Below are 27,782 nucleotides of genomic sequence, written 5' to 3'. Positions count from 1 at the left end.
CTCCTCTCTAATGCAATGCTGCTATCATCTGGGTGTCCGGATATTACACGATTAGAAGTGAGAAGCTTTGGTTTATTAAACTAATTACCATATCTGATGTCACTTTCAACTGTCTCAAAAACCCAGCAGTTGATTATTCTGTTATTAATCATCATTACAGTTGTTTTTGTTGCCCATTTACAGCATTCGTCTAAGGAACAAACTGATTAGGTAGAATACAATTTAATATGCGCATACATGCTCAAAATGTCAACTACTAATTGTGCCCAAATGTAAGGCTTCACATACAATACCTTTAGAAAGTATTCACATCCATTGACTGTTTCTACATGTTGTTGTGTTAGAAAGTGGGATTAAAAGGGATTTAATTGTCATTTTTTTGTCAACAATCTACAGAAAATACTCTGTCAAAGTGGAAGAAAAATGTAAACATACATTTTTTTAATTAATGTAAAATAAACCACAACTATATCTTGAATAGCTTCTTAAATGTGAAGTCCCCATATTTGGTGACTCTAATAAATGTTTTTCTTAAATTAAGTTTGGTATGAGAACTGTAGCCCTATCTGCAAAAGCAGGGTTTCTGGTGAAAGCTGAGTATCATGGCTACTGATCTGTGCTTTGAAATCTTTCTATCATATATCGGCATAAAAATGTATAAGGGCAGGCCGAGCTGACGACCTCATTTAAATCAGAGCGAAGTGAGGGAGAGGCTAAAAGCTGTGGCTAACGATCAATCGTTGATGAATAAACAATCCAACTTTACTCGGTGTGGTAGCAGTTCGTCACGGCTGTGCAGTGACTTGGTCGTGATGGTAGGAGATAGTGATGGAGAAGAAAGTAAAGCAAGTATGGGGCATAGTCATACAAATAAAGGAGGTAGTTAGAAAGAGGAAAGGGAGTAGGGGTTTGAAGGGGAGAGAGAGGTCAACGGAGTCAGAAAAGGACGTTTGAGGAGAGCACATAGCTAGCAGCAGTTTGGAGGTAGAAAGTGCAGAGGAAGAGGAAGATAAGATGCATGGAGGCGAGGAGAAGCATTAAGTGATTCTGAAGTTTAGGGAGGAAAGGGGAGTTTGGGGCGATGAGTCCGATAAGGTCAAATTGTATTGGTCACATACACGTATTTAGCAGATGTCGTGTAGCGAAATGCTTGTGCTTCTAGCTCCAACAATGCAGTAATATCTAACAAGTAATATACAACATTTTCCCAACTCAATACACACAAATCTAAGTAAAGGAATGGAATTAAGAATATATCAATATTTGGACTAGCAATGTCAGCGCGGCATAGACTAAGATACAGTACAATAGAATAGAATAGAATAGAATACAGTATTTACATAGGAGATGGGTAATGCAAAATATGTAAACATTATTGAAGTGACTAGTGTTCCATTATTAAGTGGCCTGTGATTTCAAGTCTGTATATTGGGCCTCTAATATGCTAGTGATTAATGGCCTTGAGATAGAAGCTGTTTTTCAGTCTCTCGGTTCCAGCTTTGATGCACCTGTACTGACCTCACCTTCTGGATGATAGCGGGTAAACAGGCAGTGACTCGTGTGGTTGTTGTCCTTGATGATCTTTTTGGCCTTTTTCTATAACAGGCTGGAATATGTTCTGGGATTCTGACGATGGCATTGAGTCATTAATTTCATCAATAAGTGCATCGATGACGTCCTCCCCACAGTGACTGTTCGTACATACCCCAACCAGAAGCCATGGATTACAGACAACATCTGCACTGAGCTAAAGGGTAGAGCTGCTGCTTTCAAGAAGCTTATAAGAAATCCCGCAATGCCCTCCGACGAACCATCAAACAGGCAAAGCACCAGTACAGGACTAAGATCAAATGGTACTACACTGGCTCCAATGCTCATCGGATGTGGCATGGCTTGCAAACTATTACAGACCAAAGGAAACAGGCGCGGGCTGCCCAGTGACACGAGCCTACCAGATGAGCTAAATGACTTCTATGCTCGTCTAAGGCAAGTAACACTGAAAAACTGCATGAGATCACCAGCTGTTCCAGGTGGCTGTGTGATCACGCTCTTTCGTAGTCGATGTGAGTAAGACAAGTCATTATTCACAAGGTAGCAGGGCCAGATGGATTACCAGGACGTGTATTCAGATCATGCGCTGACCAACTGGCAAGTGTCTTCACTGACATTTTCAACCCGTCTCTGACTGAGTCTGTAATATCAACATGTTTCAAGCAGACCACCATAGTCCCTGTGCCCAAGAACACTAAGGTAACCTGCCTAAATGACTACCGACCCGTAGCACTCATGTCTGTAGACATGAAGTGCTTTGAAACGCTGGTCATGGCTCACATCAACACCACAAAATCCTAGACCCACTCCAATTTGCATACCGCCCCAACAGATCCACAGATGATGCAATCTCTATTGCACTCCACACTGCCCTTTCCCACCTGGACAAAAGGAGCACCTATGTGAGAATGATATTCATTGACTACCGCTCAGCGTTCAACACCATAGTGCCCTCAAAGCTCATCACTAAGCTAAGGACCCGGGTACTACACACCTCCCTCTGCAACTGGATCCTGGACTTCCTGACGGGCCGCCCCCAGGTGGTAAGGGTAGGTAACAATATATCCGCCACGCTGATCCTCAACACGGGGGCCCCTCAGGAGTGCGTGCTTAGTCCCCTCCTGTAGTCCCTGTTCACTCATGACTGCATGGCCAGGCACGACTTCAACGCCATCATTAAGTTTCCCGATGACACAACAGTCGTAGGCCTGATCACCAACAGCGATGAGACAGCCTATAGGGAGGAGGTCAGAGACCTGGCCATGTGGTGCCAGGATAACAACCTCTCCCTCAACGTGATCAAGACAAAGGAGATGATTGTGGACTACAGGAAAAGGAGGACTGAACACGTCCCCATTCTCATCGACGAGCTGTAGTGTAGCAGGTTGAGAGCTTCAAGTTCCTTGGTGTCCACATCACCAACAACCTATCATGGTCCAAACATACCAAGACAGTCGTGAATAGGGCACGACAGCCGCACCATCGAAAGCATCCTGATTGACTGCATCACTGCCTGGCATGGCAACTGCTCAGCTTCTGACTGCAAGGCACTAGGTACGTATGGCCCAGTACATCACTGGAGCCAAGCTTCCTGTTATCCAGGACCTCTTTACCAGGCAGTGTCCGAGGAAGGCCCTAAAAATTGTCAAAGACTCTAGCCACCCTTGTCATAGACTGATCTCTCTGCTACTGCACGGCACGCGGTACCGGAGCGCCAAGTCTAGGTCCAAAAGGCTTCTTAACAGCTTCTACCCCCAAGCAATAAGACTCCTGAACAGCTAATCAAATGGCAACCCAGACTATGTACGTTGCCCTCCCCCAATTTTACTCTGCTGCTACTCTCTTTATTATCTATCTATCACTACACTCTACCTAAATTTCCTTGTTTTTGAAAGAAAAGCTTTTTTTCTTGTCCTTTAAAATAACATAAAATTGATCAGAAATATAGTGTAGTTGGGGTTAATGTTGTAAATGACTATTGTAGCTGGAAACGGCTGATTTTGAATGGAATATATACATAGTCGTACAGAGGCCCATTATCAGCAATCAACACTCCTGTGTTCTAATGGCACGTTGTGCTAGCTAAGTTTATCATTTTAAAAGGCTAATTGATCATTAGAAAACCCTTTTGCAATTATGTTAGCACAGCTGAAAACTTATTTTGATTACAGAATAAATAAAACTGGCCTTCTTTAGACTAGTTGAGTATCTGGATCATCAGCATTTATGGGTTCGATTACAGGCTCAAAATGGCCAGAAACAAATAACTTTCTTCAGAAAGCTGGTGACGTTCATAGCAGGAGCAATCAATAGCACTGCTAAAATAGAGTCTAAAAAAGAGAGGATTAAGCTAATAGTGAAAGCTGCTGGGAGACATCTGAGTATGACAGGGTTGACATGGGAAGAGGTTCGAGATTACCTCAGCCGAGAGTGGAGTCATGTATTACTGGATCGTAGTTATGGTGGTAGTACTACAATGGAATGCTCGAAGCCTGTTGGCTAATGGGCAGGAGTTCAAGCAGTTCATTGTAGATATGCCAGCTAAGCCTGATATGATTTGTGTGCAGAAAACATGGCTCAAACCTATTTTGGAGTTTATCATACAGGGATATGTGGTGGTTCATAGGGACATAAAGCAAAGACTTCCCTACATGATGCTAGGCAAAGGTATTGAACAGGAATATGTGGTAGTGGAGGTGTGGTTGAGAGGATGTGTGATAGATGTGTGATCTACTATAATAGATTGAAATTGCAAAGTGATGAAAAATCTGATAGAAATGAAAGATCTGGTGTGCCTGAATGATGGCCGAGGGACCAGGATTGATGTAGCCACAGGGAAAGAGTCTGCCTTGGATCTCACTCTGGTATCTAGTGAGATGGCAGGAATCTGTGAGTGGTAGGTATGGGAGGAGTCGACAGTAGGGGGTGATCATTACCCCATAGTATGCACAGTAGGCCAGGAGGAGGAGGAGGTGTCAGTGCATGAGGTAGGAAGGTGGATGTTTGGAAGGGCAAAGTGGGATCAGTTTCAGGAGCTGAGTGAGCAGGTGATGGCTCGGGTGGATATGAGAGGGGATATGGATAGTATGAATAACTGGGTGAGAACAGCATTGACGGGGGCATAACTTCCAACATCTACGATGACGGAGGTGAAATGGGCAATAGGTAAGGCTGGGTTAACTTCACCTGGGAAAGATGAAGTGTGCTATGTTATGTTGGCCCATCTCAGTAATGAGGCCCTGGGTAAGGTATTGGTGTTGTACAACTGAATGTGGGAGAAGGGGAAACTACCAGGCAGTTGGAAGGAGGCATTAGTGGTACCAATCCGTAAACCAGGGAATTAACCAAAGAGGCCAACAAGATATGGACCAATAACTTTAACATGTATGTAAGATCATGGAACGTATGATTACGGAGAGGCTAACTTACTACCTGGAGAGCAGGGGGCTAGTATAGCCACAACAGAGTGGGTTCTGGAAGGGTAGGGGAGCTATGGACTCAGTGCTTTGCTTAAAAGCAGAGGTTAGGAAGGCTCAGGTGAACAAGGAATCTGTTGTAGTTGTCTTTTTTGATGTAGAGAAGGCATATGATGTGGAAGGAGGTATTGTTAATCAATCTTGATATTATGGGGGTATGAGGAAGAACGTACAACTGGATAAAGGATTTCCTATTTGGAAGGTCTATGGAAGGCCTATGGAAGGTCCAGGTGAGGGTGGTTAAATCTCTATCAGGCAGCTACCTGGTGGATAACGGTACACCACAGGGGAGCGTGATTAGTCCCCTGTTGTTCTCAATCATGATCAATGATGTTTACTCTCAGGTAAAGACGGATATTGGGAGGTCGTTATTTGCAGATGATGGGGTCTTATGGAAGAGAGGAAGAGATGTGCCATACATAGTAAGGAAGGTACAGGAAGCAATTGATGAGTTAGAGCGGTGGGCATTAATGTGGGGATTCAAGTTCTCTGTAGAGAAAACTCAGACAGTGTTCTTTACCAGGAGGAAGGTGGGAGATGAGGTATGCTTGAGGTTATATATGGAAGAAAATTGGAGAGGGTGGGGGAATTCAGGTTCCTTGACACTAGACTGACCAGGGAAGAACACTGAGAGAGTGGTGGGAAAGAAGTAAGAAGGTGCTAAATGTTATGCGCTCTCTGACAGGGAAGGAGTGGGAGGCTGGGCGTTCCTCATTGAGGAGCATGTATGTTGCATTAATCCGATATGTAACAGACTATGGCAGTATAGCGTATGTTTCGGCAGCCCGGACATCATTGGAAAGGCTAGATGTCATAACGGGGAAAGGACTCAGAATATGTAGTGGGGCATTTCGGACATCCCCAGTGGCTGCACTGCAGGTGGAGATGGGGTATATACCATTGCAGATTAAGACAGCAGCTGGCAATTAATTATTGGGTCAACCTACAGGGACATGGGGTGTCTCATCCTGTGAAAGGGATTTTACAGGCATGCTGGGAACATAAGCAAAGACAGAACACAAAAGCTTTGGGTGGCTAGTTATTTTTTGTTTTGTTTCGTATTTTATTAAACATTTTAGTTAATTATTATTATGTATTTTATTTTTAAACCTTTATTTAACTAGGCAAGTCAGTTCTTATTTACAATGACTGCCTGCACCACCCGGACGACACTGGGTCAATTGTGCGCTGCACTATGGGACTCCCAATCACAGCCGGTTGTGATACAGCCTGGATTCGAACCAGGGTGTCTGTAGTGACACCTCTAGCCCTGAGATGCAGTGCCTTAGACCGCTGCACCACTCAGGAGCCCAGGCGAGTGAGATAGGACTGTATGGAAGGGATTTTACAGGAATAGGTAGCTATTCCTGTAAACACACCATGGCTACTCCCACCTCCAGTAGTTCATCTAGAAGTGTTGGAGAGACTACAGAAAGATAGGGAGGGTGATCCATCTGATTTGTTTAAGAGACATCTGGATACTGTGTATCAGACTTTAAATGTGATAGGAAAACATCCAACAGGAAAGTGTGATTATTGCCAGGAAACAGAGACCGTGGAGCATGTATCGCTACAGTGTGGGCAGTATCAGAGGGAAAGAGAGGCTGAGATCTAGTATGAGGGAGAAGGGGATACAGGACATTTATTTAAAGAGTATATTGAGTAGAACGTCATTAGATAGTCTCAAATATTTTGTTGTCTTTTTTAAGAGCAACGGGTCTGGCAGTTAGGATTTAGTTTATCCCTGTCTCTGGCCCACACTCCAGTACAGTATGTGGCGGTAATGCACCATAACATTGGATGCCAACCCCACCAAAGAAGAAGACTTTATTTCAAGTTGGGTGCTCCCTACATTCCAGTTGGCGTTGTGAAGCATAAACGAAATAAACATGGAATACGTCGATACCCACCGAAAGCTGGGACTCCACAGATCATGAGGATGTCTTATTTGTCTGCCTGTGACCTATCGTTATTGACCACCAGCCCCAAGAGTCAAAATGTGTATTTTATACATTTTCACCAGACATCTTACAAGGTAAGCTTTGATTTGGTCTGTGTTTGGGGGGTATGAAATTAATCATTCCATTGGTAGGAACAAATCTAGCCTATTGCCAATGTTATCTGATGATGTATGACATCGAATGTTCACCGAGTGACATTCTTTGCGCATCAAAAATATGACGTCGCCTGCCTACGCACCGTTGTCATCCATTACACAGGGGATTGGCTACTATGGCAACTTGACAGTCTTGTAGCCAAAGAGATACGATTTCCAGGGATATGCAGTTGACCTGGGTGGGACAAAGCAAAGCCTAGAACGTTTTTGCATAATGTGAACTATTGCTACATGGCTCAGATGAGCCGCACCGATCATGCTCCATTACATTGTAAACAGATTTATATACCGACATAGAAGCTTTTTAATAAAATACTGGTCGGACTCGGATCAGGGGAGAGATTTGGACAAGGAGGATTTCAACTCGAGCGCCAAAGATTACTTTCTAGAAGGATTGGATTCACTTTTAGATCTGTAAGTAAATGTTTTATGACTTTATATAGCTACTTTAATATGTATTTAATTTCTTATAAGTTGTCTGCTTTGTGTGCTTTGGATTTAGTTTACATAGGCCTAATTGCAGTGTTATATAATTCCAAAGTAGTTATTGTCTGTTTCATATTAGTTCACTGTTTGCTGTTCTAATTTTTATCCTTAACTTTGGAGAGGCCACTAAACTCTCATGGCCATTGTTTATTTGTGGTTGTCACCTCTGCCTTTGTCTCCAAAGTGTTACTGTTTGTGCTTCACACTTTATACGTGAGTCACTGTACAGATAAAGTTTAAGCTTGGTGTTTTTACTTTACAGCAATGTCGTTTTGTAAATTCTGTCAACTGTAATTCTATGTCTTACAACAATATATCCCTTATTATATTCACCACAGAGTGGAGGATGCATAGGATTTTGATGATGACGTTTGAGAGCCACCCCTCTTCAGCAAGCGCCCCCCGCCGGTCATGGTCTTCACCCCCCACTGCTATGTCAATCACACCGTCTGATGATTCTACATCCACTTTTCATAGACTTCTTGAATTAGAAAATTGGGGCTTATGGTGTCACATCTGCTCCTGATCCGCCCTCTGGTGTTCATCCGGTGTCTTCTTGACCTGCAGTTACTCCCCCTGTACACTCTCTCTCTCTCCCTCTTCCTCTCCCTCTCTGTGTCATTGTGTGTTTGGAGACAGGTGTGCTGAAGTCAGAGCAGATCCCTACCAGCTGCAACTCATTCCATAATCAAGACCTCTACAAATACTCAGTCCTGCCACTTCCACTCTGCCAGATCGTAATCTCTGCTCAGTCAGTGCATAATTCTAGCCATTTATGATTATTCAAGATCCTGTTACTCTGCTGCGCCTGTTTCCCTGCCTGACATCGTTTATCCTCTCATTGCAGTTACCGCTCTGTCTCTGGCTCCTGTTCCACATCTCACCACCCAACTACCTTGCTCTGGATTTTACTCCCCAACACTACCTTGGATTCCCCTCAGGGCCTGCTTACCCTGTTCTACTCCGCTAACTCCAACCTCAGTCTCCACACCTGTTTTTTCTGCAACTCATCCAAGCTTCCCCGGAGCTGCACTCCATATCTCCCTGTGTAACAATAAATGTTGGTTCATTCATCCATGTTTCCTCATCTGAGTCTGCTCTTGGGTTCCCCTGTGTCGCTCCGTTTAACATATGGCACTATTCGTACCAACAGAATCGGTTTCCCCAAGACCAAGCTAGCAACATGACAAAGACAGAGAAGAGGGGGACTATGCGTTGGATCAGGACTAACAAGCTGCTGTTTGTGAAATTGAAGGACACTAGGGAAGTAACCATGCTCACCACACAGCATAAGGCATTCAATAACAACTATGTCTGAAGGAGGGTGAAAAAGGAAGAATGTTTCTGTGAAGGACTACAATATCAGCATGGGGGGAGTCAACCTATCTGATGCTCAGGTCCTCCAATACTTTTTTTTTACCACTTTGTGGACATTGCTATAGTAAATGCTTTCATTCTCTACAAGCAGATGGCCAAAGCAGAAGGTCAAACCCCCTCTCTCCCAGTCCGCCTTCCGAGAGCAGATGGTGTTGGAAATGGCTGAATTGGAAGCGCAAAGCAACTTCACAACCATCACAAGACCCCCCCACTCAAGGTAAGCGCCACTATCCAACACACAATTTAACTCTACCTACATGTACATATTAGCTCAATTACCTCGACTAACCGGTGCCCCCTGCACATTGACTCTGTACCGGTACACCCTACATATAGCCTCGCTATTGTTATTTTACTGCTGTGCTTTAATTATTTATTTTATTTTTTACGTCACTTAACTGCATTGTTGGTTAAGGGCTTGTAAAGTAGCATTTCACTGTAAGGTTGTTGTATTCGGCTCATGTGACAAGTAAAATTAGATGTGATGCCAAAAGGAAGAACTGCAAGCATTGCACAAAACACAAAGGGGGAAAATAAGTGGAAATACCAGATCTTCTGTCCAAAATGCCAGTTCGCTTTTTGCTTCCTGGCCGAGAGGGACTGCTTCAAAGACTATCACGACATGCACAAGCTATGGTGCTAGTGAAATCGAATCATCTACACCTGGGACGTGAAATGAACGATGAATGCCATTTGTAAATAGTTTTGCGTATTTATATTTTTGCACTTTTTTAGTGAAGGACATGTGCGTAACCAAGTTTGTTTATTTTTTCATGTATATCTGTTGCTTTTATATTGTTTTTGTAAACAGTTCATTTGAATGTAGGACCAATACATTGGATATGCCTAGGCTAAGTGTTCAGGCACTTTGTAGAGGTTGAAAAAACACTTGGATTATCACCTGTATGTCCCCTGACACCACCACAATGTTGGAGAGAGGTTGGTGTTGTAGAAATGTAGTTTTTATAGTGAACAATAACTTTTAGGCACATCTAGTATGCAAAAAGTGCAATTACCACATTTGAACACTTTGGAGAGGTTGAAAGGACACTTGAATAATTCACTTACAACTTGTCAATGAAAGATTACTTTTAAAATAACAAAAAATGGTTTTCGTGTACTCTTGATCTTGTGTATTCTGAACTATAACTCATATATTCTGATCATTTCCTCAATCTCCCAGATGTCATCTTTCCAAGTATACCAAGTTTTGGCATGTAAGAATCATGTAATTACACATGAATAGCAGCTACTTTTGGCTATGTCTATTTAGGCAGAAATCTACATTTTGCCATTACATTTAAGAGGTTAGATAAGTATTCAACCCCCTGAGTCAAGACAAGCTAGAATCACACAGCTACAGCTGTGAGTCTTCCTGGGTAAGTCTCTAAGACCTTTGTACAATATTTGCCCATTATTCTTTAAATTCTTCAAGCTCTGTCAAGTTGGTTGTTGGTCATTGCTAGACAGCCATGTTTTATGCACTGTAAAAGGCTTTCAAGCCGATTTGTCTGAAACGGAAATTACTCAATGTTTACAACTGGATTGAACTCTACCCTGTGGATCACGACAGCGGGGTTTGAAGTCTTCTAGCAGGGTTGCGTCCCAAATGGCACCCTATTGCCGACAACCGACCGTGCACTATTTTAAAGTGCACTATATAGGCAATAGGGTGCCATGCAGGACGCACCCCTGAAATACAGTGAGCTCTGCTCAGCCCTCAGTTTTCAGATATCTCCTGTCTCGCCTGTCTTCCTGTCCTCTCCGTATTCAAAACACCTTCCCACACGTCTCAGAGATCTGATATCAGCAAATTTTGCTTTCTGTCAGTCTCGCTGAAGCACTGCTAGCATGGATCTCTGATAGAGAGGGATTTTGCTGGCTGTGAAAGATAGCTTTGATGTGTCTGTTTAGGGCTGGATATACGGCAGGAGCACAATGATAGGTCAGCCCTATACGCACATTCACTGCCTTGCTCAAGGGCAGAACGGCAGATTTTTCTTCCACCTTGCCAACTCTTTGAAATGGCAACCTTTCAGTTACTAGCACAATGATAGGCTACCTGTCGCCCCCTAGACTACCTGCCGCTTGTTAGTCGTGGCCGAAAGTTTTGAGAATGACACAAATATTAATTTCCAAAGTTTGCTGCTTCAGTGTCTTTAGATATTTGTCATATGTTACTATGGAATACTGAAGTATAATTATAAGCATTTCATAAGTGTCAAAGGCTCTTATTGACAATTACATGAAGTTAATGCAAAGAGTCAATATTTGCAGTTTTGACCCTTCTTTATTAAGACAACTGCAATCTGCCCCGGCATGCTCTAAATGAACTTCTGGGCCTCATCCTGACTTATGGCAACCCATTATTGCATAATCAATGCTTGGAGTTTGTCAGAATTTGTGGATTTATGTTTGTCCACCCACCTCTTGTGGATTGACAAGTTCTCAATGGGATTAAGGTCTGGAGTTTCCTGGCCATGGACCCAAAACATCAATGTTTTGTTCCCCAAGCCACTTAGTTATCACTTTTGCCTTATGGCAAGGTGCTCAGTCATGCTGGAAAAGGCATTGTTCGTCACCAAACTGTTCCTGGATGGTTTGGAAAAGTTGCTCTTGGAGGATGTGTTGGTACCATTCTTTATTCATGGCTGTGTTCTTAGGCAAAATTGTGAGTGAGTCCACTCCCTTGGCTGAGAAGCAACCCCACACATGAATGTTCTTAGGATGCTTTACTGTTGGCATGACACAGGACTGATGGTAGTGCTCACCTTGTCTTCTCCGGACAAGCTTTTTTCCGGATGCCATCAGAGAAAATGACTTTACCCCAGTCCTCAGCAGTCCAATCCCTCTACCTTTTGCAGAATATCAGTCTGTCCCTGATGTTTTTCCTGGAGAGAAGTGGCTTCTTTGCTGCCCTTCTTGACACCAGGCCATCCTCCAAAAGTCTTCTCACTGTGCATGCAGATGCACTCACACCTGCCTGCTGCCATTCCTGAGCAAGCTCTGTACTGGTGGTGCCCCGATCCAGCAGTTGAATCAACTTTAGGAGACGGTCCTGGCGCTTGCTGCACTTTTTTGGGAGCCCTGAAGCCTTCTTCACAACAATTGAACCGCTCTCCTTGAAGTTCTTGATGATCCGATAAATGCTTGATTTAGGTGCAATCAATATCCTTGCTTGTGAAGCCCTTTTTGGGCAAAGCAATGATGACGGCACGTGTTTCCTTGCAGGTAACCATGGCTGACAGAGGAAGAACAATGATTCCAAGCACCACCCTCCTTTTGAAGCTTCCAGTCTGTTATTCAAACTCAATCAGCATGACAGAGTGACCTCCAGCCTTGTCCTCGTCAACACTCACACCTTTCTTAACGAGAGAATCACTGACATGATGTCAGCTGGTACTTTTGTGTCAGGGCTGAAATGCAGTGGAATTTTTTGGGGGGATTCACTTCATTTGCATGGCAAAGAGGGACTTTGCAATTAATTACAATTCATCTGATCACTCTTCGTAACATTCTGGAGTATATGCAAATTGCCATCATACAAACTGAGGCAGCAGACTTTGTGAAAATTAATATTTGTGTCATTCTCAACTTTTAGCCACGACTGTATACTCCATCTGGTGTTTACCATCTGCATTAGAACACTACGGGAATATCTCCTCTATTGTTCTATTTTCTCATCCATAGTGCATTAGATTGGATCTGATATTTGATTAAGCAAGTAGGCGACATCTTTTCTCGTTAGACTGACATGCTTATTGTGTGTGTGTTTGTTCTTCACATGCAATATTTACAGCAGATGTTTGGGTTGATGTTGTCCTTTCCGCCTGTGTTTTCACTAACCTTGCGGTATGCAAAGCGGGTGTGATCAAACGTTGTCAGTATCATCTCACTGATCAAAGAAGCAGTGTGTTTAATGTTCTTAATCTATTCAAGGTAATGAAATGCAGCAATTAGAGAGGAGTAAGATTGGATTTTTGATGCAAGCTAACTGGATTGGTAATTTGTTTAGATAATGAAGTTACTGTGTGTGTCAGCACAGATTCTCTCCCAGTATGCACCTTCCCACCACTGACAAGACGCCACCTTGGTTTCAAATCCCATTGGGAACTCTCACCTGCCCGGAAATCCCACGGGAGGAGCCTACTGTATAATCAAAACCTGCAGTTTGCATCCCAAATGGCACCATTTCCCCTACATAGTGCACCACTTTTATACATGTAGAGAACATTTCTTACGCAAATGCACCATATGAGTGAAATGATCAATGTCTTCCACTTCCACCTGAGCCAGTATGAATATGAATGGGGGGTGTCAGCCCTGATCAGTCTCATTGGTCATCACTTGGCCTGATATCTGAGGAGCACTAGCTGTGAACCAGCTGCTGTTAACCTTGGCTCCCCTGTTTAGTCATTACACGGCTGAGTCACAGGGTTGTTACAGTAGCTTAGCCCTCCTCGGATGCTTTCTCGGCAGAGAGGCGGGGCTCTGGTGCCCCCTCCCCTCCCTTAAACCAATGTGGACACAGCTCTACTGGGTCTGCTGCTCTGGATAACAGAGGCTCAACAGGTTCCGCATACATGGTAACTCAGACAGACAGAGACACGCTGACGCATAGACCGAGAGCGAGTAGACACAGACACACACACACACACACACACACACACATACATACACTGGCTGCACTGGGTATGACCCACATTTTGGTCAAGAAAGTGAGAGAGGGAAAGGAACACCAAAGGCATGGCCGCTGGTTTCTCTGTTTCAACAGGATGACCAGAGCCAGACAGACAGTGGTGGAAAGGGGCATGGCAAAGCTGGACTTGAGCCTGCCAGAGATTGTGTGTTCACGTGGTAACTATACTTGTGAGTACGAAACGTCCTCACAAGAATTGTAAACCAACCAAAATTAGTGAGGACATTTTGTCTGTTCTCACTTGTAAAAAGGCTATTTTTGGTCTTAGGGGTTAGAATTAGGGTTAGTGGTTAGGTTTGGGGAAAATAGGATTTTGAATGGGAATCAATTGTTGGGCCCCAAAAAAGTCACAAATACAGTATATTAACACGTGTTGATTTTCTATTTCACCCATGCATTTATTGTAGCATTTGACTGTACAAACCCTGGCAGGAGTTTTTCCTCTTCTAAGACCAGATAGATGCACAGTAACAGATAACAGACTGGATGTGAATGCTCGCCATTGTAAGTCTTAACAAAACCTGAGACTCTACTGCTCCAAAGGAGAGAGGGAGAGTTTGTACTACACACAAGGGAGGCCATACTGTTCCCTCGAAAGAAAGTTTCTCAATCCTGTATTGGCACCTTTGAAAATCTGCAAATGATGATGCATACTATATGTCTAATTAGCCACTGTTAGCCTCAGAGATTATTTTATTTGTATTGATGCTATCAGAGGTACACCAAATCAAAAGGTATTTATATAGCCCGTCGTACACCAGCTGATATCTCCAAGTGCTGTGTAGAAACCCAGCCTAAAACCCCAAACAGCAAGCAATGCAGGTGTTGAAGCACATTAGCAAGGAAAAACTCCAAAACCTAGGAAGAAACCTAGAGAGGAACCAGGCTATGAGGGGTGGCCAGTCCTCTTCTGGCTGTGCCGGGTACATGTTTTCACACCTTCATTGCCATGATCAAAAACTCCCTGACATTTTAAGATTTTTTGATCTGTGAAACTACCAAGCTGCTTTTTCAGGAAGAATCTTGCATTACTAACAACAACTCATCATTAAGTCAACAACATTTTAGTCTAAAGCCAGACGTGTGTTGTTTAAACCAGCAAAAGTAACCCACAAACTCCTCAACACTATGGAAGTATAGCCAATCTAAAATGATCTACACATTTTATTTTATTTATTCAACCTTTATTTAACCAGGTAGGCTAGTTGAGAACAAGTTCTCATTTGCAACTGCGACCTGGCCAAGACAAAGCATAGCAGTGTGAACAAACACAGAGTTACACATGGAGTAAACAATTAACAAGTCAATAACACAGTAGAAAAAAAGGGGAGTCTATATACATTGTGTGCAAAAGGCATGAGGAGGTAGGCGAATAATTACAATTTTGCAGATTAACACTGGAGTGATAAATGATCAGATGGTCATGTACAGGTAGAGATATTGGTGTGCAAAAGAGCAGAAAAGTAAATCAATAAAAACAGTATGGGGATGAGGTAGGCAAAAATGGGTGGGCTATTTACCGATAGACTATGTACAGCTGCAGCGATCGTGAGCCTTTGCCATAAATATGTTCTTTAAATATGGAACACAGCAGCACCAAAAGTAAGTTAGCTCAGCTGGGTCACGTTCAGTAAGCACGTACAGGTAGAAAAGTCTTCCAAATTGAAACCAAAAATGAGCTTTCAGATGGATGGTATCTCAATGTTTTCTACCATTTCATACCCACTGAACTCTTCCCAGCTCTGCTCCACTATCTGTGCCAGCCTTCTGAGATCCCTTTCAGCCTGATAGAGGAGACATATGGAGCCGAGCGCGCATGCACGCAAACACACGCACACACATCAGTCAACAGCTTCCTGCAACCCGGTGACTAATTGAAATTCCCGTCAATGCAACATCCAGAAAACACTAGGAAGCATAGGAGCACCGTCTGAGGACAAATGTATATTGTCTTTGTTTTTTTTCTATATTTTTTAGTTTGCCAGTTGCTGATAAAGCAGGGATGGGTGATGGAATACATTTACAAAGGAAATGGCTAGAATTTTTAATTTTTAATTTGACCTTTTATTTTACTAGGCAAGACAGTTAAGAACAAATTCTTATTTTCAATGACGGCCTAGGAACAGTGGGTTAACTGCCTGTTCAGCAATGGAACCATTGTGCCCTATAGATATAATTGGGTTTGCCTTTTCTCTCATGTTGTCCCAATGGTTCCTGATTCTCTATGGTGTATTATGTGTTGATGCCTGATTCACACAAAAGGGCCAAACTGAGCTGTACTGAGCTGGTCTGGTTATGGGTCCACCATAGTTGCTGGAACCATGCAGGGAAGGACTACATAAAAAAATATCCGAGCCTGTATGGTATGGGTTGGCCCTATAGTGTGGATCAGCCAACCGAGTAGAAAGACTGGCTCCACTCCTGAACAGTTTAATCCTCTCTCACTGGCTGGTGAAACTCCAGCAGAGAGCCCGTGCCCACTAGTATAGTTGTCCAGAGGACATGTCCTCTTTTGTGTGGAGTGTGTTATGTTTGTAAATTGGCACCACCTCTCACACCACACACACACACACACACATTGCCGCATTGCCATGCCACAGTCCACTTGATTCCTCTTTTGCTCTGGGCATGATACATGCTGAGTACAAAGAGACGTGGACACACTTTTCTATTGTTGCCATTTAAGGACCGACAAGTGCATTAAAGTACAGGACAATGGCATATAGCTAATTCCATTGTGAGTGGGTGCATGCGTGTATGCTTTCCTCATGACCTGAAGACAAAAAAAAAACACAAAAAAATCACTTTGTGTAGATAAAGCATTTTGCTACACTCACATTGACTACTGCTAAACATGTATGCAACCAATAGAATTTGATTTGATTTAAATATTTAAGTTATTGTAAAAAAGTACCCACCACACAGTGCCATCAGTTTATCTACGACTGGTTTACCCAACAACCAAATGATACGCCCCCTTATTGAAAGACAAACGACCCTCCAGCCAATAGGCAGTTGGTGCCACTCGTCAGTCAGCGATTTGGCCTCATCCCCACAGCATAACGATGTGCTGGGCATCTAACGGGGGTCAGACAGATGAATGGGGGGAGCCTCAGACAGTGGTCAAGCATCAAAGTGAAATTGAAAACAAGACACTATGTCCCAAATGGCACCTTATTCCCTATATAGTGCAATACCAAAGCCCTATGGGACACTATAGGCCCTGGTCAAAAGTAGTGCACTATATAGGGAATATGGTGCCATTTTGGATGCAACCAAGGACAAACAGCTGGGCCAATCTGTGCCTGTTTGCCCGATTAAAAGAGAGACTGCACCGGGGAGGAGGCTGTGGGCCCGCTCTGCTGTGCTCAGATAAACATGAAGACAGCATGGCCACGCATGCCTAATACAGTAAGGTATCACGGTACCTAGCAGGAGAGGAGACTGGGGAGGGTGTGCAGGGAAGGGTGTGCAGGGTCGTGTTCAGTAGGCACCAAACGGAAAAAAGCTGAATGAATACAACCTTACTGTGAAATGCTAACTTACAAGCCCTTGACCAACAATGCAGAGTAAGGAAATAATTGCTAAATAAACTAAAGTAAAGAAATGTTGTGATGGATCAAAGTGCATGTACTTGTTTGTGAGTTTGTTTGGACACATGCTCAATGCTTAAACCCACAAATACTGAATTCCCATGTTAGTATGAATGCTGTATATGTTGGTTCGGATGTCCGAATCAGTATATATTTAAGGAATGGGGAACTCCCATTTCTCGCTGATACAGTATATAAAAAAAATATATAAAAGTTTATTGGACAGGATTGTGAAATATAGTTAAAAAATAAAAAAGAGAGAGAGAGAACGCTAAATCAAATGAATCGGATTCGACGTCCAGTGTAGTAGCTGGCTTCAGTCGGGAGGTCAGTGCACAAATCAGCCTTTGCTACTTGACGGGTGGCACGGTTGTGATTTAGTGCTATTGGATTTAATGTGCTCTAGCAATAGTAGCCTGGATGGAGTCGAGGGTTGTAGAGATTTGCCCTGAAACCAGTGCTGCTAACTTGTGCTGCGAGGAACTACACGGGCTTCCGCGTGCACCAGCAACAGCTCCCTCATGTCATGCTGCTCAAGAGGAATGGGGCCCACCGTACCATTGTGTTATCTGACGAGCTGAGTGACAGAGTGTGAGATTTTCTCATCCTCCTCCTCCTCCTCCTCTGTCTGTACAAGTTTGAAGTGCATAATAGGACCATCTAGTCAAGACAGTTCTCTCGTCTATTTTGACAGACCAACACAAGGTTAAACTGAAATGTTGACCTCAAGACTTCAGTACAAATTTCTAGAGCTGTCAACTCAGTTCCTTCCCTCTCAGTGTTACATCTTAGCTGAAGATTTCTCCTTCTCTTCTCCTCTCCTTTGAACGATTATTCCTGCACTGACACACTTCCATACTAACAGACCTTGGCCAACTTTCATCTTTCAAAATCACATTCACCATAGCAAATCAGTGTCACACTTAGCATACACACCTCACACAAAATAATGTGGAATTGTATTTTTCTTGATGTTGTAACTCATTACACAGTAGTCTAAATAAATGACTGCAATGGCTAAAATGTTATGGAACTACACATAAGTCTGCTAATTTGTAAGAATTTGGTCAGTTTAGCCTAGTTCTGTATAATTTAATCACTTGCTTTTGCACTTTATCTTCTGTTCCCATATACAGTGGAGGAAATGACACTGGTATTAAGGATGTCATGCTGCTTGCTTATTGTGTACTGCTTCTTCATTATTCGGCTCACACCTAGGATCGAACCCAGGGCCCAGCTAGCACATGTGAGGCGAATCATGAGGAAGCATTACACACCAAGCAAGCAGTGTAACATCCTTTACACCAGTATGTAATTTCCTCCACTGTATCCACATGTCGTCCCCCACGAATGATGCAGCACCTCCCTTGGGCCAATCAGTGTAATCTTGTAAATGGCGATCTCCATATAGCAAGACGCGGGATTCACCTAAGTTTCGTCAAAATCTGGTCAGTGGTGTCTGAGATATCGCGTGGGTTAGCTAGAATCATATCCCTGAGCATGTGTGCCAAATTTCATCAAACAGATCAAGATAAATAAAAATGTGCCTGTTATAGCGTCATCATGTGGTCGATATTAATGTTATGTTGTCCTGACAAGGTTTGCAAGATGTGTACCAAATTTTGTGAAAATACAAATATCCTTGACTGAGTTTTATGTGCCAGAACACGCCCATGTGAATTTGTTTTGGTCAATAGCGACCACGTTGTTTTAGGTACTAGTCTGGAAAGTATTGCTTTGAGAGACGTATGCCCATAGACGCCACATATCAAGTTTAGTGCAGATTGGTCATACAGTGCCAGAGGTGTAACATTTTATTGGCACAATTCCACAAGAGGAACTGGTTGTGATTTTAAGACACACTTCGGCAATGATATTGTTGTTATCCACTATGACTGGCATTTTTAAGAATGGTGAAGAGAGACGTGATGAACATAGCCGGGCTATTTTTGTCCTATTCTTTTCATTTTTGTTCCTGAGCAGCAATGGGGACTGAATGAAAGGAGACAGCTGAAAAGAGAGACGGATAAAATACACAACATACGTTATCATGCGAGGAATGGATCGATTCAGCCGGATGAAAGACCAGTTTACGCGTAGAAACAAATGTTCCAGAGAGGTACAGTATGTTTATTTGTTTAGCTAGCTGTTGTGTATCGGTCTTTGCGAATTGTTCAAAACTGATTTGGAATGAGGACAACTGTTACAGTTGCTTGCAATGAGTCCTGCAGTGGTGTGCTTTAGGACCATGCAGACGCCTCCGAGCGGTTGGGTAGGCTGTTTGGAGTGTTTATCCGACTGGATAAAAAAATGTAATAACCAACCCCCCACCCACTTCTAAAACCAAAGTTGCGCCTCTGAGTAATCAACTATATTATCTCCACAGATGCTATGGTGAGTTGATGTGTGTCCCATTAACAAATAAACTATGTTTAATAACATATGTTCTTTCTTTGTGATTTTCTCCCTCTTCTCACAGACACCCAACTCCACCAACACCCTTTGGGCAACAAAGTGCCTGGACCAACAACAGAACTACTAACATGACAGACCAACCCTGGTCCCTTAGCTCAGTGGTTATCACCCTCTTTTGGTTACTCTAACCCCTATCATATGATTTTACCCTTGGGGATTATTAAAGTACTAATATACTGCCTTATGTTAATTATACCATTAGACATACTGTATGTTCTTACAAGTTCAGTGTTTTGCCCCCTGTGAATAGCCTACTACACAATTGTACCTGCAGCCCACCATTCTACTCCCCCCAGGCAAGACCCCTGACACCTCTTATATGTACACAGCCTGAGAATGTGTTTGATGGGGTGGTCACTACTATTTTTGTGGACAACATCAAGGCCTCTGTAGCCACACTTCTAGACGTGGTGATTGGAGAGTATATATGAGAAAAATGCATCGGTTGTGAGATCAATCACCCCAGCCAGCGCCATGCCTATACAAGCCCCCAAGATACTACTTCTTCAACCATTTTGAGGAGCTGGTGAAAAGACTGTGGTCCTGCAGGTTTATACCTTCGCTGGTCAGAGCCCTGGAGTCTATGGGTCTTGTGCCGTCTATTCCCAGAGTTTACGGGGTAACCAAGGCTTTCCTACATGAACTGAAGGAGACGATCTACATTCACGAGAAGCTCAAAGAAATCCGACACACCCTGGTGGACGACAACAAATACAGGGAAGCTGTGGTGGCTGATGTGATGACTTTCTGTCTCACTAAACCCGGAGAGACCGAGTGACAATACATTTGTTGGGTAACTATGTGCATACGATGTTAGAAAGAATAAATACATTTTTTCTTTTGAGAGAACTTACAAATGTTATGCATCAAATTATTGAAAATAAAGTGAACAATGTATCGTTCTACACAACACACAATGCCTGGGCTAATGCAGAGCGTGTGCTAAAAATGGAGCAAATCATGAATCATGTACGACAATACGGGCGAGAGTCTACAATGGACACAACTGGTATCCCGTCTTGTGGATGATTCGGAAGAACTAGAAACAACCGTGTCTAAGATTTTACTTTATTCGTTTGAAACACCATTTAATGTATCATATTTTTTGTTTATATACTTATATAGCGGATGTGTGTGTTTTAAAAATTCAGCGACACAAGCCTGTAAATCTAAACCAATATACAGGGTGTTGCATGCTGGGATCGTTGAGAAAATGGGGACAAGTATCCTGCAACGAATCCTGAATAATTCCTACTTGATGTTTGCAAAAAATAAAAAATTCAAAATGAAAATGAAATGTTGTCGTTATTTGAAAGTGGCTCATTAACGTTATTGTACCTTAGGAGGCAAGAAGGATGGAGGAGCAGATGTTGAAAAACATTTATTTTACCCCCTCTAACCCCGGATCTTATGGGGGTAAGGGAGCGTTTACAGAGAGCTATAGCCGAAGAAACAGGTAGCCGGTTAAGCGATGCTCAAGTGACTGAGTGGTTAGCAGAGCAGGATGCTCATACTCTACATAAACCTGTACGAAAACAATTTCCAATAAATATATTTTTTTCTACTCATCCCTTGTCCCAGTTTCAGGCGGATCTATGTGCTGGGGCGGCATGGTATCCTAGTGGTTAGAGCGTTGGACTAGAAACCGGAAGGTTGCAAGTTCCAAGGTACAAATCTGTCGTTCTGCCCCTGAACAGGCAGTTAACCCATTGAAAATAAGAATTTGTTCTTAACTGATTTGCCTAGTTAAATAAAGGTCCAATTTTTTTTTTAAACACACAGGCCCTTGAAGATAGCCCCACTCTCTGCCATTACAGACAACGGTCCTATAGAATTTTTCATACCAGGCTACGGTGACAACTATCTGGACCTCAACAACACCCTGGTGCATTTATGTCTAAAAGTGACCAAAAGAGATGGTACTAATATTGCAGACTCCAAAGTGAGTCTCATTAATTACCCCTTGGCCACCATCTTCTCCCAAGTGGATGTGACTTTGGGTGAACGCCTAATCAGTCAAAGCAGTGCCACATACCCTTATAGGGCCATCATGGAGTGTTTACTCAACTACTCCGAAGACACTCTCAAGACACAATTCAGCGCCGGGCTGTTTAGCAAGGATACTGCAGGAGTCTCTATGGAATCGATAGACCTTTCCATCGGTGCAAACAAAGGACTGGAGGCACGGGCTCGCTACTGTGCCGAATCTCGAGAGTTTCATCTGCTAGGCCTATACACTCTGACATTTTCTTTCAAGAACGTTTACTCTTAAATTCGGTTGATTTAAGACTAAAATGAACCAGGGCCAAGGATGAGTTTTGCCTGATGTCTGCCCAGGACGGTGACTTTAGTTTAAAAGTGTTGGGGGCCACGCTTTTTATTTAAAATGTCTCTGTATCTCCGGCAGTTCGTCTGGGTCACTCACAGGCTTTGATTAAAGGAAACGCCCTTTAACCTCTCCAAAGAATTACCATGAAAACCTTTAGCATACCTGTGGGCAGCAGAATCTGCAGCCAAGAAAACCTTTTTCTAGGCCATTTACCCCGATACATTGTTATAGGTTTGGTGGATCACGCCTCTAATATGGGCAGCTTACATAAAAACCCATTTAATTTTCAACACTTCAATGCAGAGTATGTAGCTCTCTGTCAGGACGGACATCAGGTCCGTGCTAAGGCTTTCCAACCGCAATTTAATAACAACATATCTGTGCGAGAATTGTACAATTTATTCCTGGCTACCGGGAGGCATCTAAAAGATCTCTCTTTACCTATTGACAGAAATGATTTAGCAGAGGGTTACACATTGTATGCTTTCAATTTATCACCTGATGATGACACCTCAGGAAATCTGTCTGTGGTGTCCCAAGGTAACCTCAGGCTGGAAATGCATTTCCGTACACCTTTAGCATGATTGTTTATGCATGCTCTGATTCAATCTTGGAAGTGAATGCCTGAAGACAGGTCTTAGTGGATTATTATTAAGGATCATTGAGCAAATACTATATCCAAGAATTGGAAGGGCTCATTAGCTGATTGATTAGAAAACAATTTTGTGGAATGTTGGCTTGTGATGAATTACCTATTGAGAAATGGTCGGAGCGGCCGGCCATGTTTATTGTCAATACCCATCCTAAACACACGCCGGGTGAACATTGGCTAGCTTTGACATTAGAAGACGAAGGAGGAAGAAAAATCTAAACTTTTTTCGATTCAAGGCTTTCCCCCCCGGTTTTTCACATTTCCACAAATCCATTAAAGAGTTTTTGACCAAAAAACGGATCAAAGATATACTACAGCATCTAACAAGTGCAAGATAACCTTTACATTACATGCAGTCACCCCTGTGTATTCTACCTATGCCAAAGAGCCCAGGGAGTTTATTTTTAAGATGTTATGTCTCTTTATAATGGTGATTTAAGAAGTAATGATAACGTTGTAGCTTGTTTTTTTAGAAAATATCAAGTGTTCAAATATGTGTCCGTGTAATCAAGGCGTATGCTCGCGTCAAATGTTTCAAGAATGCCACAAATGTTAAATTGCTTAATTTTTCAAATAAAATGTATTGAATTTTAATCACAGTCATTCAAAAGTCTAACCACCCTGAGAGATCGGGATTAGGAAAAGATCAAGAGACGTTCGAGGGATAAATGAGTTATCATCATCCCTTTCATAGGCAGGCGGGGTTGTTGGGACATATTTAGGGGTGCTGTAGCTCATTGAAGGTTTTTGTTTTAAAGCTTGAATCTGTTGACGAAGCTTATAGTTGGGTACACCCAAGAGGGGAATGTTGAGGATTGCCAGGGCCTTAAGAAACTGACGCCACCCGGGAGGTCTTCTGTCATCAGTAACCATGTGGGCTGCTGTGGTACTTTTAAGCAAGTCAAGCATATGTGAACAGCGCCCTGAAGGATAAACTCTCCTATGTCATTCCAAGTAAGATCGCAGGCACAGGCATTACAGGGGCTTGGCTCTCGCTAGGCACGTCATCTTTTAAAGGGTCCGGTAGGGAAAGTGTTAAATGTTTGGTCTCTCTCTCACCTTGTTTTACCAAGGCCAAATACCTTTGCAAGAGGTTTGTGTATTTTTGTACCTTATCATAGGGGTTCAATCCTTTTCGGTTCAAAATATCCTTCATGGCCGTATCCAAATAATTTTTACGCTGTTTGTCTGATATTTTTAGGATCTGCATTAGTTTTTTTAAGTCTATCCAACACTTTGAGGCACCCAGTACATTTTATTGGCCATCACACTCTGTGTTCAACCCCCACGTCTGGCAGCAATAAGGCTGGTGATGAAGGGCACGGCTATACTTAGTAAAGGTAAAAAAAAACAGACTATTGTATGCTATGTCTTTTCTTTTGAAGACTGGCCCTTTTATTGGCAAAGAGTTTGATCGCGGACTTTTGTCTCTTTAATTTTTTTAATTGGGTCAGGGTGAGTGGTGGAATGTGTCCTTTGAGAAGATTCAAAGCAATCTCACATAAGGATAATATGAGATCTGAAGAACAGTGACCCAAGATGGCCTCCCGTTCTTTAGCTGTAGCCCCAACTAGGCTTCTCAAGAGGGGCGGGATTCTTTTTAAAAGCAGAGACATAGCGGTTACTTTTTAGGAATGTGCGGAGCCGGCCACTCCCATGGGAACAGACCGGTTCGTAGCCTCAGATGTTCTGGAGAATTTGCTTTTAAATCCATGATTAAATAAGAAAATGGCGCTTTGGTAGCGTCCTCATAGCTCTCCATAAAGTAAGATTTCCTTCCCGGGTACATCTGCTGAGCAAGAGTGTTAATTTGTAGTTTGTCTCTAGGGTTTTTGAACAAAACCAGGTAATTGGCGTTCAAACGAATGATACGGCTATTTTTACCTTGGTGAAACACATTCTGCACCAAGTAAAGCACGGACAGGTTTCTATGATGAGTATATTGGGTAAAAGCTCATGCAATTTCGGGATGTTCGCTACCTGAAAATAGCATATCATCCAAAACCAGCAGGGAGAAGTTCATCATCAGACAGGGATTCAGGTATTCCTTCAACAAACTTGATTTTTATTTTCTTCAACAAATCATCATACAAAGGTTGATAACACGAATAACACCACACAATATTGTCAGGCTTTTGAGAAAACACATGATCAGAATTCTGTAAAATACTTTTTTACAAAACAGGTTTTACCACTATTGGAGGGGCCTGCGATTAAGGCCGAAAATGGTAGTTGCAACCGGGGATCAAAACCTTCTACAGCAGTCATTATATCTTAAGCTTTAAGACACACTGGGGCTTGTAGCATAAGTCCGTAGCCAAAGGTAAATGTGGTCCCGTCAGGTAAAAGCAGTCTCTTGTTATAGACTACCCTGAATCTTTTAGGAAGTGGGGCATTCCTTAGATGGAAGCCCTTTTTATCCCTAACCATTTTTTGTAGTAGCTCAAAATCTCCAAGTCACTATTCCGGTCGTTTATGAACCCCTCGACCAAGCGTGTGATTGATTCCAAGTTTACACGCGGGGCATTTTCTTAGTTGAGTCACGCCTTTGGCTTTCAACACCACGTGATTGTCTTTAGTCCTAAAAGCATAGCTTTTGGGACCACAGGAGGACCATTCTGTGATATGGCCACCATCTTCGAGTTCACTCATTAAACCACCCAGATAGTTGCTAAGTGGGGGGTTCCAATCACCTTATTTGCTTACATAGACCACAGAGTCTGTGTTGTGGTAAAGAACCCGCCTCTGAAGCTGCTCCATGAGGGTGTATAGTTCAAGTCGGCCATAGGCCGTGGTAAATGCTGCAAGAAACACATTTACATTACCCAGGGGTAGAACCCACTTCTTGTTACGTCTCGATTGCACCAGGGCAATGTCTTGACTCAAGAAAGAAAAATGTGAAATTTTGTATTGGTCCGAAAAAACAAATTCCAGAAATTCTTAGGGGTCTTTAATGATCGACGTTGTTAGCATATTGCATCTCTGCGAAAGCTTGCCCCAAAGCGAGTTTAAGTACAATTTCAACACATTTCTTTTGGTTTTGTTGACCTCTAATCTGTCAGGGTCAAGAAGTATGCCTTCTCTGTCGTGATAGTCTTGTCTATACTTGTCTTTGCTAGAGAGTCTTTGCTCTCTTGACCTGTGACCAATGCAGGATAGCTTGAAGCCATTTGCTTGCATCTCAAGAAGGCCTTGATGTACTCTTTAAAAAGAGTGTCTGATTTCCTGGAAAAGTTCCACACTTAAAATATTTTGGCCACACGATACCCCATCTCTAGAGCGTTAGAGATTTCAACTGTGACCCATATACCTGTCAGGTCTTTCTTGATCTGAGTAATCACAAGGGTTTTCCTGGTTGTTGTTTTCACTGCAGGTGCGACAAAGGGGATTGAAAAGTTTTCCTTGAGGTCCCTTGTAAGGCAACACTGGTATAAACAAACCCCTAGGTTTTGGGGTAAGTCAAAGTCGTGGTGAATAATTTCAGGATGCCCATAGTATAGCATGAGGAACTCATTACATGAGGATAAAGGGATGTAAAATCTACATATCCTATTGCCTCGTCGGGTTGCGCTACATACCTCAATGTCAAAGCATTTGGAACGGCCTCCATACAAGGCCTGTCGTGGTTCCAAGGGTTCTGGTGTGTCAAAGCTGGAAAGGAAAGCTCGAACATGAGGATCAAACTTTGTGAGTGCGGTCCACTCATGCTCCCACATCTCATTCACTTTTAACCCGTAAGTAGCCTGTAAAGATTACAATTTGTCTTGGTACATTTCCCCAAAAGTATTTTGGGTTAGGACACACATGGCCTGGAGCACAAAGCAAGATTTACATCCGTGGAAGAAACAACCGTTGTACTCAAACATCCATCTACATGATAAGGCCCAACCGTCTTCTCATCCCTATTCAAAGCATGTTGAATAAAAATGTCTTTATCCTGGGCCAAGTACTCCAACCATTGAATGGTATGACTTGAATTGGCATCGGTAGTTGTCAGGCGAGGGGATAGCTATAGATGCTGTAGGTAGAACGATAGGTTTTCATGCATGCCGATGCAATAGTTGTACTCCAGGGGTCAATGCCTGCATCTTTGATTACCTCTTCTATGAATCTGAGGCATCCATCACAAAGTATAACCACATCATTGTCACAGTATGATTCCATCTCTTTAGGTGCTATGTCTTACTGTTTCGTACCACGTCATAAATCTCTCTCGCTCTTTGGGAGACATTTGATCACACCCGTACATACATTACAAGATCCGATATAATGTAGGTTCTCCTCAGATGTGAAGAAGTGGGGAAACCAACCTTTCACAGAGTTGTCAAAACCCAAGGCCTCTGGCATTTGAGCCAATCTCATGGGTAAGACGCATAAACTGTCAATGTACAGTATCTCTGGTTGAAGGCGTGGTCTACAAAACACAAGATTTTACTACCTTGAGCTATGACACTGGGTGCAACTTCTAGCTGTATCAAGGGGTTCAGAAGAAGGTAGGAGTCATAGGCTCTAGAATTGTGCGCATGTTTCTGTACTGTGGTTTTCTAAAGTGTTTTAGAAAGAGGAGTGCACAATTGGGCCCCTCTGCCGACCACTTATCACCCTTGAAAGTCATGGTAGATACAAAAATAGGCAAATGAACCCCTGATTGCTGATTTGTCTCAAAATCATAGAACACATATTTGTCTGAATGTTCATCTTCAGCCAAGGGCTGAATATAACACTCATGTGGCACTTCTTGAACCACTTCAACGTCTCTGCTTTTCAAAGGCCCTTTACAGATTGGGCAATGTATGATTCCACACACATAAGGTTTAGGGCTGTCTATTTTAAGGTTGTAATTGCAATGGCATTTTGGACATTTCTTGTTAATGTCACAACTGCTTACAGATTTACAGGCCTTGGGGTGCCATATTTAAATTTTGTGTTTTTCGTAACAGTAGTCCAAACGACATGTGCGGTGACAATCCACACAGAGGGTCAGTTTTAAGGGCTGCATCGGACAATTTTCTTCCAGACATACTGAAC

General features: G+C 42.8%; 1 long non-coding RNA gene across 1 annotated transcript; it reads left to right on the top strand.

The window, feature by feature from the left end:
- Positions 1-8,330: 8,330 nt before the first annotated feature.
- Positions 8,331-21,059, top strand: LOC109905330 (uncharacterized). Its single transcript, XR_002257255.2, has 4 exons — positions 8,331-8,380; positions 8,477-9,223; positions 19,282-19,417; positions 19,778-21,059. It is a non-coding gene; the product is annotated as an uncharacterized LOC109905330 (long non-coding RNA).
- Positions 21,060-27,782: the final 6,723 nt, after the last annotated feature.

The sequence above is a fragment of the Oncorhynchus kisutch genome, linkage group LG15 (assembly GCF_002021735.2).
Source record: "Oncorhynchus kisutch isolate 150728-3 linkage group LG15, Okis_V2, whole genome shotgun sequence".
NCBI classification, from domain to species: Eukaryota; Metazoa; Chordata; class Actinopteri; order Salmoniformes; family Salmonidae; genus Oncorhynchus; species Oncorhynchus kisutch.
The sequence above is the reverse complement of the archived record's forward strand: the minus strand, read 5'-3'. Positions and strand labels throughout refer to the sequence as shown.